Source organism: Corvus brachyrhynchos, unplaced genomic scaffold, assembly GCF_000691975.1.
Source record: "Corvus brachyrhynchos isolate BGI_N302 unplaced genomic scaffold, ASM69197v1 scaffold89, whole genome shotgun sequence".
In the NCBI taxonomy this organism is placed as follows: Eukaryota; Metazoa; Chordata; class Aves; order Passeriformes; family Corvidae; genus Corvus; species Corvus brachyrhynchos.
The window spans coordinates 581,277-595,880 of NW_008246063.1; positions in this window are offsets into that span (position 1 = coordinate 581,277).

The following is a 14,604-nucleotide window of genomic DNA, read 5'->3' on the forward strand; positions in this document are numbered from 1 at the left end:
AGCCAGGACAGATCCAAGAAGCTGCTCCCAAGGAGCTTTATATGTTTTCCCACCCTCCACCACCTGTTGTTGATCCTGTGGGCGGATTCCCTTGGGGTGATCAGGGGAGAGCCCAGCTCCAGTCTGGATTGGGATTTGCAGAGGAACAAGTTCCCTGATGAGGTGACATCACCGCAATGAGCAGACTCCTGCCATACCTCGGCTCTTCCCCAGGTTTATGTCCCGGGGCTGGTCCCATGGAAAAGGAAAAACACGGCTGGCACTGCAAGGTGTGGCCCCGTGCCAGGGCTTGGATGGGGAATGTGACCAAGGTGTGTTTGCTCCTTCCAGCCTGGCTCCATGAGCCCAGAGCTGGCTTGTGTCACACTGGTTGCACTGGCCAACCACGGTCAAGGGGCAAGTGACAGCAGGCTGGGCTTCCACGTGCTTTGGAAAAATGATTCCATGGGCTGGCATGACTGAGGTTGCCCAAAGATGTTTGTTTTCCCAAATCCAGTTCAAAATCAAGCCTGATTTCTGGATCCCTTGGTTATTAATTGAGCTGCTGCGTGTGGGAGTCACTTGGAGGCCAGTGGGATATGGTGCTTCCAAGTCTGGAATTGGGATAAGTCATGTGGTTTCAGGTCCTGGGTCATGCTGGCAAAGCTTTCCTTTGGAAAGCTGTCAATTATTCACCAAATTCTATCCTGAAGCTGGGAAATAAACCCAACATGGAGCAATTTTCCCACTCTGGCACCTTCCTGATAGCAAATTTCACTTCATCCACATCAAGGCAACCCTTTGAAACATCATAATTTATTTTGCATCTTATCCCATATTTGGGGAGCCAGCTTCAAATGCTTGGAGCTGGGGAGAAATGATTTACTTCCCCCTTGGGACTGAGCCACTGGTATTTTATATTTCACAGGAAAAGCTGACAGACTTTTTGTTGAGTTTGTTGTGATCCAAATTGGAAAACCCCAGCGTTGTGCAATTTCCCATAAAACAGCTGAATAAGCCAAAGAGGCGAAGTTTGTGAATCACTGGAGCACTTGGAGATTTTAGAGATGGAGATGAGGTGAGTTGAAGGTGTTTTGATGAGGTGAGCTGAAGGTGTTTTAATGAGGTACTTTGCCTGTCACAGACTTGTTATGACAACACACGTGAGAATTGCTGCCATTCCCAGCAACCTCTCCTTCTTCCCAGTTGGAGGATGGTTCCCAGTAACCTGAGAAAGGTTGCTAATGAAAATTTCCACAGCCACGGATGACACAAAGCTGACAGAGCTGTGGGAAAGGGAGAGAAAGACCTACACCCTAATCCTCCTCTACAAGTGTGAAAATTATCCTTTATTTTATCTTCCTGTGCTGTCAGAGACCAGGCACATAAAAAAACCTGAATCAAACATAACTTTCTGGGCACACAGGAAAAAAATCCACTCGGTGAAAGCCACCAGACCTGGTTACATCCAGATCTTTGCTCGGAACTGGGCAGCTCAAGGCACATTTGAGCAATATCCTAATTAACAGCCGTGAAACTGGAAAAGATCCAGCGCTTTCAGCATTCCGGGTGGTTGTGCCTCAATGGGAAAGCACAATGGGGTTGGCACAGTAAAACTGCTTGGTGGGTTGTGGAGTGGAAATGTGCATGGAGACATCCTCTCCTACCTGAAAATCATTCCATATGGAGGGTTTTTTTGGGATAAATCAGTGTGGTTGAAGGAATAGGGATATAAGTACTTAACCACTGTCTTAACTCTGTCTTAAAGGCTTGGAAAGGTTGGAGATCTTTCCATAAATCAGAACACTGGGAAAACACCAGGGCAGAGGGGTTGAGTGTGCAGCAGTGCCAGACTTCAGGAAAAAAAGAGAATTTGGGTGTGTTCCAGTAAAACTGTGGAGGAAAGGAAAGACCTTTAAGGTCTGTTACCTTTAAGGTATTCCTTGATTAAAGATAATCAGGAGCCTATGGAGAGATGGAATCCTGGAAACAAACCCAAAACCCAACACAAACAACCATGAGTGGTGTCCAAATGTGTGTTGAGGTGGGAGGGAGGTTGATTTTGGAAGTGGCAACACCCTCCTGGCTTCCCAGGTGGAATTCCACTGCCACTGTCAAGAAAAAAATGGGATCTTGATGGAAAAAACCCAATAGACAGCAATTAATGGGGAGACTGAGACAACAGGATTCACTCCAAAAGATGGCACTGGAAAACACTGGCCCCTTTTAGATCAGCAGAGTTAAGACAAGCCTGATTTAAATGAGACTGGAAGTTGAAGTTGGATCTTAAATGCTAGAAAAATTAGGATTATTTCTGTAAGCAAATGCAGAGAAGAAACCTGACCTGCTTAAAGCCTGATAAATGTGTGAAAACTGTGGTTTGACAAAGGAGTTCGGTAAGGCTTAGACAGCTTTCATGACTCAGGAGGCCCTAAAAATTCCCTTCTGTCTCTGTCAGGGGTGGAATAAGCCCTGGGAAAGGTTGTGAGCTCTGACTGACAGGAGCCAGAAGGGACTTCGGTTGAAATGTCACTTCAGGTCTGGAGAGCTGAGAATATCAACGAGGTGTGGTGCGTAGGGAGAAAGGTTTGTGTGCCAAAAGCCTTCAGAAATTCTCAGTGGGATCAATCCAAACCCTCTCCCAGCCTGTCTCTGGGAGACTGTTCTAATTTATAAGGTGATATAGGGAGATATAATCCCTCTCTGCTTATCACAAATACCAGACAAGGCAGATGACAGAAATTCGGTGTTTACAGGCAAGAAGGTGACGTGCTTCACCTGCTCTAACTTCCCTTACAGTTAATTCTTTTTTGAATGATAAAACCCCAATTTTTTATGAGGTGTTCTGCAGGGAGTGAACACAAAGCTTTGCTAAGGTGTTCCAGTTGCTGGTTATCAGCCACATGTGATATTAGTCCTGTGTAAAATATTTCTGCTCTGATTTATGGGGTCCCTACAGCCAGTGGCTCTCCTTACACCCTTCTACTAAATTTAATTTCTCACTGTTGCAATTTTCCTCTTCTCCATAGAAATGTATTTTGTCTGGGATATCCCTTGGACAGATTTTGGTGGGCTCTTTGGCTCCTTCTCTGGAAAACTGGTTCTCCAAGGCTTTAATCCTTCTGATGGTCCTTCTCTGAACTCCCTCTGTTTCACCACCTGCTCTCCTACATTGTCCAGTTCAGAAATGGACATTTTCTTAGGCCATTCCATAGAATTGCAGAATGGTTTTGGTTGAAAGGGACCTTCAAGATCATCCAATTTCAATCCCCTGCCATGGGCAGGGACACCTTCCACTAACCCAGGTTGATCCAAGCTCCATCCAACCTGGCCTTGGACACTTCCAGGGATGGGGCACCCACAGCTTCTCTGAGCAACCCATGCCAGGGCCTCACTACCCTCCCAGGGAAGAATTTTTTCCCAATATCCCATAAAACCCCATCTCTTTCAGTTTGAAGCCATTCCCCCTTGTCCTGACACTCCATTCCCTTGTCCAAAATCCCTCTCCAGCTCTCTTGGAGCCCCACTTCAGCTACTGAGAGCTCACAATAAGGTCACCCCAGAGCCTTCTCCTCTGCAGTCCCAGGAATAAACAGAACGGATCCATCTGCTGTGATACAAAACCAACCAAGCCTATTTGACACCATGGTCATGTCGTGATAACCACGGCATCAATCTACCTGACATCAATGTCTTTCCTGGGAGCTGATTTGCAGGATGGAGTTTATTTTCCAGGTATCAGATTTCCAAGTATGCTGGTGACAACTGGTTTGCAGGAAAATACAGATACTGTTGATCATTACACTGAGTCACCTTGAGTTCAGCTCCTGTGATTCCAGGGGGGTAGAACTTTTGCCAGGGGACTTTTTGGATGGCTCCACCATCTTCATGTGTGACTCAGTAGCGGGGAACCTCTCTGCCTGTGCCCGTGGCTGCAGCGATGTTTGATGATCCAATGGAAGTTCCACCTCTCATAGGTGTGTGTCGACAACAAGACTTTGGGCTTGTTGGGGTGGAGTTGGTCTCCACCCTCCTGATGAAATTCTGCCACTGAGCAGGAAGAAATCAGGTTTCGTTGGGCTGGAGAGGGGTGAAAGTGTGAGCACCCTCCTCCGAGGAGCTCTTTAGGTCTGTCTTCCAGGGGCCGTTTGGTATTAAATGTTTCTCCTCCATGGGGAGTATAAAAAAAAAAAAAAAATCCAGATTCACAGCTCTGATCCAATCTCTAGAGAGCTCTTACCCCTTTTTTTCTGTGTCTGAGCTTCATTTTGCTGCTTTGCACCCCCTGTCTGAAGATATGAGGTGAGAAGTTGAACCTCTCCAAGCAGAGAAGGGAACTGTACTCGCATCTCCCAAATTCTGGCTCAAGCTCACTAATCCCAAGGCTAAAAGGCAGGTGCTCCTAAGGATGGGAGGAAACCTTCCAGACTTGCTGGATTTTTACAAAAAGACATGAGTTGTGTTCAGTGCTCTGAGAGAAAAGCAGGGAGTCCAGGGATGTGATTATCTGGAGGTTGGAATCATTGAATCATGGAATGGTTTGGATTGGAAGAGCCCCTAAATCTCATCTCATCCAATCTCCCAGCCATGGGCAAGGACACCTTCCACTAGACCAGGTTGCTCAGGTTCCTCCTCTTGCAGTTGCAGGATTGAGGACAATTCCTTCAGGCATCACCTATCTAGCTGTGTTTGGTCCACCCCGGGAATGTAGGTCCCTCAAACATTTTCTGAAAACAGCAAGAATGTTCAAGATGTGATTCTGGGTTGGACCCCAGAGGGATGAATATCCACAATTCAGGCATTTCAGGCTTCCTTTAAGATTTATCAGTCCTACCATGGACTTGAGAGCTGCCTAGGAAGTGTAACGGGCTGTGTTATGGCTGGAACCCCCTGGATCTGTTCCAGGGAATGTCCAGGCACACGCTGAGGCATAGCAAGGACCAAGGATGTTTCCAGAAAGGTTGCTCTGGTTGGAAGGATGAGAAATTCAGGCGCAAGCTGTGACAGCTGTGATCAGGATCAGAGAATGGATCCTGCTCCCTTTTGAAGACCAGCATGGACATAACCTGGATGTGTGCTCCAATGAAAACCTCTTGTGTCCATCATTCCGGTGTGATTCCCTTTTCCATCCCAGTGACAGCTGCTGCCAGCCCTACATGAAAGCCCATGTGACCCATAAATCCACGCTCCATCATGTAGGGCACCTGTGGTCATGTGATTTTTCCATCTGAAATTTGGATGATTTAGAATAATGGGATTGTTAAAAGTTGGAAAAGACCTCTGAGATCACCAAGTCCAACCACCACCATGTTCACCATTAAACCATGTCCTCAAGTGCCAGACCCATGTGGTTTTTTGAACACTTCCAGGGATGGTGACTCCACCACTTCCCTTTTCCAATGCTTAAACACTAAAAAAGCCAAGGCTGAAGGATGCTGGGAATATTCCTGGGGGCTGCTGTTGGCTGGGAGTGTCCAGTGTCTTTCTCCACACTTTAATCGCTTATCTCTTATCAACATTTTGCAGTACAAGGACAACATGCAGAGACTGGCTGGTTACAGAGCTACTTCCTTCCCTTTATCAGGAAGATTTTCCCTCTTTATCAACTTTGGTTGTGCAGAGAAAGGAAACAGAATCTTCCCTGTGAACTTGTCACTTGTCAAACCCAGGGACTGTCACCGAGTCTGTGACTGAGGAGTGCCTGGCATCACTTTGTCAACCTTCAGCATCATTAGCAGTGCCTTTGACTGACACGTTGGCAGCAAAGTCTGTCACCAGATACAGATCTGGATGAGCCAATCTAAGTAAGTAACCCCTGCTAAGTAGTAAAAATAGCCCGTGGTGGATGTTGCCATGGGGATCCAGTGCAGTAATAGGAATAGCACGACAAGGAAGCAATTCCCATCATCAGGGTCTGTACGGTCAAGGCATAAAGTTGTAGGAGCACCAATTAGCAGAAGATGCAGCAGAAATAACCTTTGAAATTTTGCAGTCACAAACAGATTGAAGCAGGACAAAAAATCCAGAGTGGGAATCATCTGACTTCAGTTCAGCCTTTCTTCTCTACCATAGGTGGCTCCTGGTAACTCACTGGAGCTGTTTCTTTTTCCAGTCAGGCAGACAGATCCAAATTTCATCAGACAAAAGCCTCATCAAAAAGTGGATGGCACTGGGGATTACCTGCTTCCCTTCACTGGCTTTAAAAGGAATCTTGCAAGGGTGGAGATGAGGTCACCTGGAGGCCTCTTCATAGTAAATGTGTGTTTTGTCATGGAATCATAGAGTGGCTTGTGTTGGAAGGAGCCTTAAAAACCATCTTGTTCCAACTCGCTGCCATGGGCAGGGACACCTTCTACTATCCCAGGTTGCTCCAAGCCCCATCCAGCCTGGCCTGGAACACTTCCAAGGATGAGGCAGCCACAGCTTCTCTGGGTAGCCTGTGTGGCTGAGCATCAACCACCCTCAGAAAGAAGAGTTTCTTCCAATATCTGATCTAAACCTGCCCTCTGTCATTTTAAAGCCATTTGCCCTTGTCCTGTCCCTCCATCCCTTGTCCCAAGTCCCTCTCCAGCTCTCCTGGAGCCCCTTTAGGCACTGGAAGGGGCTCTGAGCTCTCCCTGGATCCTTCCCTTCTCCAGGCTGGACATTCCCAGCTCTCTCAGCCTGGCTCCAGAGCAGAGGGGCTCCAGCCTTTGGAACATCTCTGTGGCCTCCTCTGGACTTGCTCCAGCAGCTCCACATTCTTCTGCTGTTGGACCCCAGAGCTGGATGTGGTGCTCCAAGCAGGATCTCAGCAGAGTGGAGCAGGGGGGCAGAATCCCCCCCTCACCTGCAGCTCACATCGTGGGGACACAGCTTAGGACACAGAGGGTCTGTGGGCTGCCGTTCCTTGACAGAACAACTCTCAGGCACACACTGGGGTTCTTGGAGTGTCCTGTTCAGGGCCAGGAGCTGGACTCAATGATCCTTGTGGGTCCCTTCCAACTCTGGACTTTCCTTGAATTTTGCCAATCCTTCCCAGCAGGACCAAGCTCCTTCCTCATCCATCCACGTGTCCAACTTCAATGACCACATCCAATGCTCTTTCCATTTGTTGTCCTACTTCTGGGTATCCTACATAATTCCAGAGCAGTTTGACTCTTCCAATTAATTTTGACTCCAGCTCCTTTTAGCCTCCTACACCACAGACCAATCGTGTCTTTCCGTCCTCCCCCATCTCTCCCCTCCCTGCTGAGATGGTTTTGGGGTGGTGTAGATACAAAAATGTTGCTAGCAAGGATTTTCTTGCTATTTTCTAAGCCTGTGAGAGACTCTTCTCTCTCACAGAAGAGGTAGCAGAGCTATGTAAACAACCAAACACCTGCAGCCTTGAAAAGTCTTGTTTGTAGTGCAGTAGGAAAATATTTTGACAGTGGATGTTTTAGGATTTTGGCCAACCACCCCAAGGGGTGGCTGATCCTTTGTCCAATTAGACTATGAAGAAAAAAGTCTATAAAAGAGTTTGTAAAATAATTAAATAGATCAATCTTGCTGCACAGTTCCTGCCTGCTGGATTTTCTCTCCTCCTCCCTACGGCTGTGGGACACGGTGATACACCCTAAGGTTGCAGTAATAAGGTGGCACACCCAGATTTCTGGGACCAGGAGTCTAACACACTTGGAACAGTATTGTCCCCTCATCCAGCTGAATTTTGGGATGATTCAGTTTCAGCTAAACAGATAAATGTTGATATATGGTTGATATATAGATAAATATGTTGTTATCCAGGCCTATTTGTTGATGTCCAGAAAAAGGAGGAGTGCACTGGGAGTTCAAGGACATGGATGCAAAGTATAAAGCTTGTGGTTCACTGAAATCAAGGATTCAGAAACCTCTTTGCTTTTTTTCCATAAAAAAAGAGGAAAAGTGGCAAAAAAAATTCTAGACAGAGTAACCGTGGCCTGAAATGTGTGAATAATTTCAAATTATTCCAGGAGTGAGAGGGAAGTCTAAAAGAATGGTGGAAAAACGAAGCAGCAGACAAAACAATGTGAGGGAGGTTAAGAAATATATAAAGTAAAAATTTGCAATAGTCAAAATTACTTAGATCTTGAGAAAGACATTGAATGCTATTTATTCATTTATTTAAAATGAATTATTTAAAGTTATTTAAATATTATGTAAAATTATTTAGCCTTTAAGTTGAGAGGCAAAATAAAGTAGTGATAGATGAAAACTGAATATTAAATTAACCACTTGTTTATTCAATATATAAAATGCTTTTGATTTTGGGGGTAAAGACAGCATGGAAAAAGGTGTCCAGAAAAAGAAACAACCACAACTGAGGTGGAACAAAAAAATTCAGTGTATTCAAGCTGGGACAAAGCAGGACAGCATGTTTTCCATCCCAGAACTCTTGGAGAACTGAGATACAGAGCAACAGGTCCAGGTCCACTCCCAAACAGTGTTCATAAATTGGTCAAGGCAGAATCATGAGGTCAGAATTTAGCACCTAAATTAAAAAGAGGAGGGGTAACAGCCACTGTCTGACCTTGATAGACTGCCAAGATTAAAAACAGGGTTTGAAGGAATGAAAATAATAAAAAAACAGGAAAAGACTTAAAATCCAATGTTATCTGTGTTGTTTTAATGTTAGTAAAGTCAGATTTTCACAAGTTTGGCAAAGAAATAACACAGGATAATGTAGGAATATTTATTAAGATGGCACAGATGGAAATTAAGTTGGATTAAGATGAGTGAGAATTTTTTAAAGGCTTGGAGTGGAGGAGCTGGAAATATTTAAAGTGTTGGGAGTGGGATATGAGCCTGGGGAAAATCATCAGTGCCATTCCTCACTTTTGGAGTGCTCTTGCTTAATATTTTCTGTTAAGACCTTGAAAGATGCCAAATAGGATGGAATTTACCGGTAGCACAAATTCAGGGAGCCCCAGCAATTCCGGGAAGGATCAGGATATCGTTAACAACCAGGTGGCTTGGATGCAAGTCATGGATTAAATAGGATCATCCACCGTAATAAGTCAGTTATACGGTAAAGGAGGAGGTCACCTGGAAATGATGGGGAGATGAAAGACGCGGGAATTCTTGGATGATCCTGGGTGGAATCTCTGCCAGGCGCCTGATGGAGCGTAGAAAAGGTGTTGTGGTTGGGGCTGTGTCAGTAGGGACAGTGCAGGGATGTTGTGCAAGGCACCAACAAGGCCACACTCGCAACACTGGGTGCATTTCCCCACCTTTGCCTGAGGGACCTGAATTCCCCTCCAAAGGATCACAGGAAGATGAGAATGGATGGAATATGAAGCTAAAAGGGAAGATTTAATGAAGAGGGAGAGTGGCTTTTCACACAGGCAGGTGGTGATAGGGCAAAAGGGAAATGGTTTTAAACTAAAAGAGGATTTACATTAGAATTTGGGAAGAAATTCTTTGTGGGAGAGATGAAACACCGGAATAGGTTGCCCAGAGAAGTTGCGGCTCTCCCATCCTTGGAAGTGTTCCAGGCTGGGTTGGACGGGGCTTGAAGCAACCTGGGATAGTGGAAGGTGTCCCTGCCCATGGCAGGGGATTGGAACTAAATCTCTAAGGTCCCTTCCAGTCCAAACCTTTCCATGATTCTAAAAGAGATGGGATTTCTTAGCAGAAGGAGAAAGGATTCCCAAATATGGACACGCTCAACAGCAGGGAAGAACAGGCTGAGATAAGAAAAAGGGTGGCAACTAGAGAAAAACAGTCCTTCAATTCTCCATATAAATGTTCCAGGTTTAGTGCCAGGCTGGGAGCTCTCAAGGGTGGAGAACTAATCCATGTCCACGACTGGGTAATTGGGATGGAGACACTGAAGTTAAGGCTGGTTTGAAGTGAATATAAGCAGTGTTTTTGCCAGACACTTGCGTAGAAAGGCTTTATGACCTTCCCAGCAGTAACATTCCAGGAAAACCTTTAATCCCCTCAGCCTCCAGTGCCCATCTATCCATCCTGGATAGCTGTCCTGTCATCCAAGGATGTTGGGTAAGGCCTCATTTGGGATGCCAGGATTGCAAGTACCCCCAACAGCTGAAAATAAGAGTTTATGGACAGTGCTCAGCTCTGGGAACAGATGAATCCAGCTCTTCCACACTCCACTATTTTGCCAGTGCCAGTGCCCTGGCAATCCATGTTTGGATAACTCCAAGATTTGGAGTGGTAGAAGTGGATGATGGAGTAAGAAGTGCCCAGGTAACATTTCCACTGGTCTGGGGGAGAACCAGGCAAGTTTGAAAATTATTCCACTTGTGAGTAATGCAAAAGTAAAATGTACAGGTTATTTCTGCTGAAAGCACTCCCAGGTCTCATGGCAGCTCTGCCTGGATGGGGTTGGAGGGAGGTGACAAGGAAAATAAGGGTGACATAAGTGGAACATTCACTTGGTTGTGATGTGTGGGATCTGTTTGCCTTAATATCCTATTAAATAAATCAAAAGGCCCAGAGGGTTGGGATTGTAGAGTCTGGAGAAGAGAAGCTTCAGTGTGACCTTAGAAACCCTCCTAGTACCTGAGGAGGCTCCAGAAGAGCTGGAGAGGGACTTGGGACAAGGATTGGGAGTGACTGGACAAGGGGAATGACTTCCCACTGCCAGGGGGCAGGGTTAGATGGGATATTGGGACGAAATTCTTCCCTGGGAGGGTGGGGAGGCCCTAGCAGAGGATTTCCAGAGAACCTGTGCCTGCCCCATCCCTGGAAGTGTCCAAGGCCAGGCTGGATGGGGCTTGGAGCAACCTGGGATAGTGGAAGGTGTCCCTGCCCATGGCAGGGGGTTGGAACTGGATGATATTTCAGGTCTGCCCCAATCCAAACCATTCCATGATTCTGAACCTGATATTGATGAAATGGATGAGATCCTCCTCCTCTTGGGCTCCTCTTGGACAGAGAGCCCTGTCATGTGGGGCAGAGCAGAGCAGCCCATTCACCCTTCACCAACCACCTTCACAAAGTGTCTGCATCATCTCCTTGCCTCCTACGTCCCTGGCTGTCCTCAGGATGCTGCCTGCTCCTTATCCCACCGTTCAGCTGGAAAGAGGCAGCCCTGAGTTCTACTTTAGTCTGAAGATTTGGGCTTGTTCGTGTCGACATCTTAATCCCAGAGCCAACAAAAGTTTTCCTGCCATTTCCATGATGCAAAAGTGTCCCCTGGTTTTTATTTCGTGGTGAATCACTGGGGTGGTGGTGGCAGGGCATTTACCTTGGCGTAGCCACATGGGGTTGTGGCTTTGCTTCCTGGTCTGTTTGGGCTCCACCCTTGGTGTTTTGGGGTTCTTTACAGAAAGTGTGGTGAAATCTGGGCAGGGGAAGAGCCAGCTGTCCTAAATAGGCTGGATAAGATTAGGTTAGAATAAATTAGACTAGACTAGAATTTTCAGTTCCTAAAATGCCCATCCAGTCAAAGTCCCTGACCAATTCAGAGCTGACCAGAATTTAAGGCATGTTCTGAAATCCAGATTCTGATAGACCTGAAGCACTGACCACCTCTCCAAGAAGCTGTTCCAGTGTGTGACCACCCTCTTGGTAAAAAAACACTTCCTGATGTCCAGTCTACACCTCCCCTGTCACAACTTTGACCCTTTCCCACATGTCCTGTCCCTAGATCCCAGGGAGAAGAGCTCAGCACATCCCTCTGCCCTTCACCTCCTCAGGAACCTGCAGTGAGGCTCCCTCTCAACCTCCTTTTCTCCACACTGGACAAACCCAGAGCCCTCAAGGACGTTCCTTCCCGCCCTTCTCCAGCTTTGTTGCCCTCACATGGACACCTTCAAGGACATTCCCATCATTCCTAATTTGTGGGGCCCAGAATTGCACAGAATGTTTAGGGGAAGCCACAGCAATGCTGGACACAGCAGGATAATCTCCCTGGACACAGCCCAGGATGTGGTTTGTCCTCTCGGCTACCAGGACACCCTGATGATCCCTATGGAATTCCTGTCAGATTCCTTTTGCAGGACTGGTTTCCAGTCCCTCCTCTCCCAGTTTATCTTGTGCCTGACATTGCTCCATCTTAGGTACAGAATCCATTATTTGGACTTGTTAAATTTCATCCCATTAATCATTAATTCCATTCTGTTTCACAGCTGGGGAACAAACACCCATCCCAGACTCTATTTCCATTCTTTTCCACCTTACAAAAAGGTGGCTGGGAATGAGACATTTCTCCAGAACAGCGTCACAAAACTTTGGAGGAAAACAAGCATTTCCAGCTTGGAAAAAGAATTCCTTTTCCATGGACCAGCAACAGCAAAGACCATTCTGTAGAACTTGACCTGGGTAGAGGCAGTGAATGACTGAAGGCACTTGGAAAAGGGTTTGGACAGATCCAGGCTGGGAAGGAATGGTTCAGTCTGAGAACTCCTGGATCCATTTGGAAGAGGAGTTTCCTTCATCAGGTTACTCAGATTTCTCCTGCCCCAGCAATGCCGCAATTCAGTGTCACATTTTTACACAAAACCCTTCAGTCTCTTCAAACACCTTCGGCCTTTTGCTGCACATCTCAACCGCAAGAGATGTTATTTGTTGGTTAAAACTGATGTTGCAGAGTATCTAAAAAGTTAAAGACCATGGAATCATGGAATGATTTGTTTTGCAAGGGAAGTCCAAGATCCTCTTGTTCCAACCACCTGCCATGGGTAGGGACAGAGATGCTGAGGGCGAGTCTCTGGCACTGAAGCTGACTAAAAAAAATGGTCTGTGATTCTTTTTCCTGCCAAACCCCACTGATTGTATCCAAACTGCCTCTGGGAATGGTCTCTGGGTAGTTTTAACTCCTCTGCCACCCCCAGGAGTTGTTTGGGAGAGCCTTGACCTCAACCCATGCTGGTGACAGTAGGGATGAGGAACCTCCAGTGCCCAGAGGTCTCCACTGGCCTGGAACTGTGATTTTTGGGCCTGAGACTTGCTGGTCCCATTCCTAGAAGGCCAGAAAAGTAGTAAGTTTTTTGTATTTTGGGTTCCATGATTTTTAAGGAAATATTTTTCTCACCCTTTATTCACCCTGAATTTCTGTGGGGGCTGTGGGTGTATCCCACCTCTGGTGCTCGTTAAGCAGGATCCTTCCAGGGAATACAATGTGTTTCAGGATGTCTTGGCCTTGATTTATCCCAAAATGGGACTCAGAATGTGTACAATAATGCTAACAAAAGCATCACAGGGGGACAATACATTTTGGGGATAGCCAGATAGTGAATACATTTTAATTTTAATTCTCGATTCTTCTGGATACAGGGGACACTGATGAAAACCCTGCAAGAATTTCTGACAGCGATATGCTGGCAACAAATCCCTGATTCCCATGGACACTGGGAATCAACGGATCTCCATGGCAAAGGCAAGTATTTATTTTGCCCATCAGAAGGGTGAGGAGAAACAGGGCAGAGCTGCGCACTTGAAGAGCACCTGATAACAGAACATTTGCTGCAACAACATCAAAGACGGTAAATTAATTGGTTGGGATTATGAAGGGCAGGGAATCAGCTGTCTTTCATAGTCCATGGGTGTGAGAAGGTTGCTAAATGCTCCGTCATTTTACCACAAGGCAATTGGAGCTAGTCCAAAGGCCATGACTGCACATGAGCACCTCATTCATGACAAGCAATTACCATTCCCTGCCTCCTCCCTGCAAGAGCAAGAGTGGAGAGGGTTGTTTGCCTAATTGTTTTCTTTTAAATATTCCCATTTTACTTCAGTAGTTGAATTCTGATGACTAGCCTGCCTATATTTTTCTAAATTTCTGTTTTTCATTTCATGTGAGGAGGAATAGAATAGGTCAGGTGCATTCAAATTATCACATCTCAATTAATGATTTGAATATTTGTGTGTGATAGCCACACCTTCCTCTCTTTTTACTTATGACAGCTGAAGAGGTGTCCAAAAAATAGTATTTTAAGCAAGATGATCACCCTCCTCTTCACTGCAGAAATGTTGGATTTACAGACAGAGATTACATAATTTTTTCTTAAATTTGTCTGTGAGAGCAGACGAATCTGTATTTTTGCAAATTCAAAGGCTGCTGCCAAATGTAAATCCAAAAGCACACATCACTACTCATTTGGCACCTGTGTGTGGCACCACCCAGGTTTGTCCCTGCAAATAACTCAGTGTGTGGCGACCCCTGAGGAAAATGAGTCCATCACTCCACTTTCACTCCCCTGCCCTGGGTGAAGTCCTTGTTCCACAGAATTCCCTCAAGGCCAGATTGAATCTGAATGAAAATAAGCAGAGATGAAGGAGCAAAATGTTTTTTTCTTTTCTGACTCAGCCCCATGCCTACCACCTCTGTTTCAGGGGAGGTGGTGACACTACCCCAGCCAGGGAGAGCCACCAGCAGAGCTGGGAAAGGCTCCAGGGCTGGGTCATGGTGTCTTGAAGTGATTCATGTGGGGAACCACTGGCAGAGGTGAGCAGGTGCCCTTAAATTTCAGTATTCCAGGCATAGAGGTTATTTCAGTGTCGGGGTGAACTCATCTGGTGTAAAAAATTCTGGGAAAGGCACATTACAAGAGCTTTTTTATTGAGTTGATGGCCTTTAAGGTGATGTCCCCATAAAATAAGGATGAGAAATCGGAGAAGCCATAGAAGGAGGAAGTTGGGCTTGCAAGAGAATCTGAG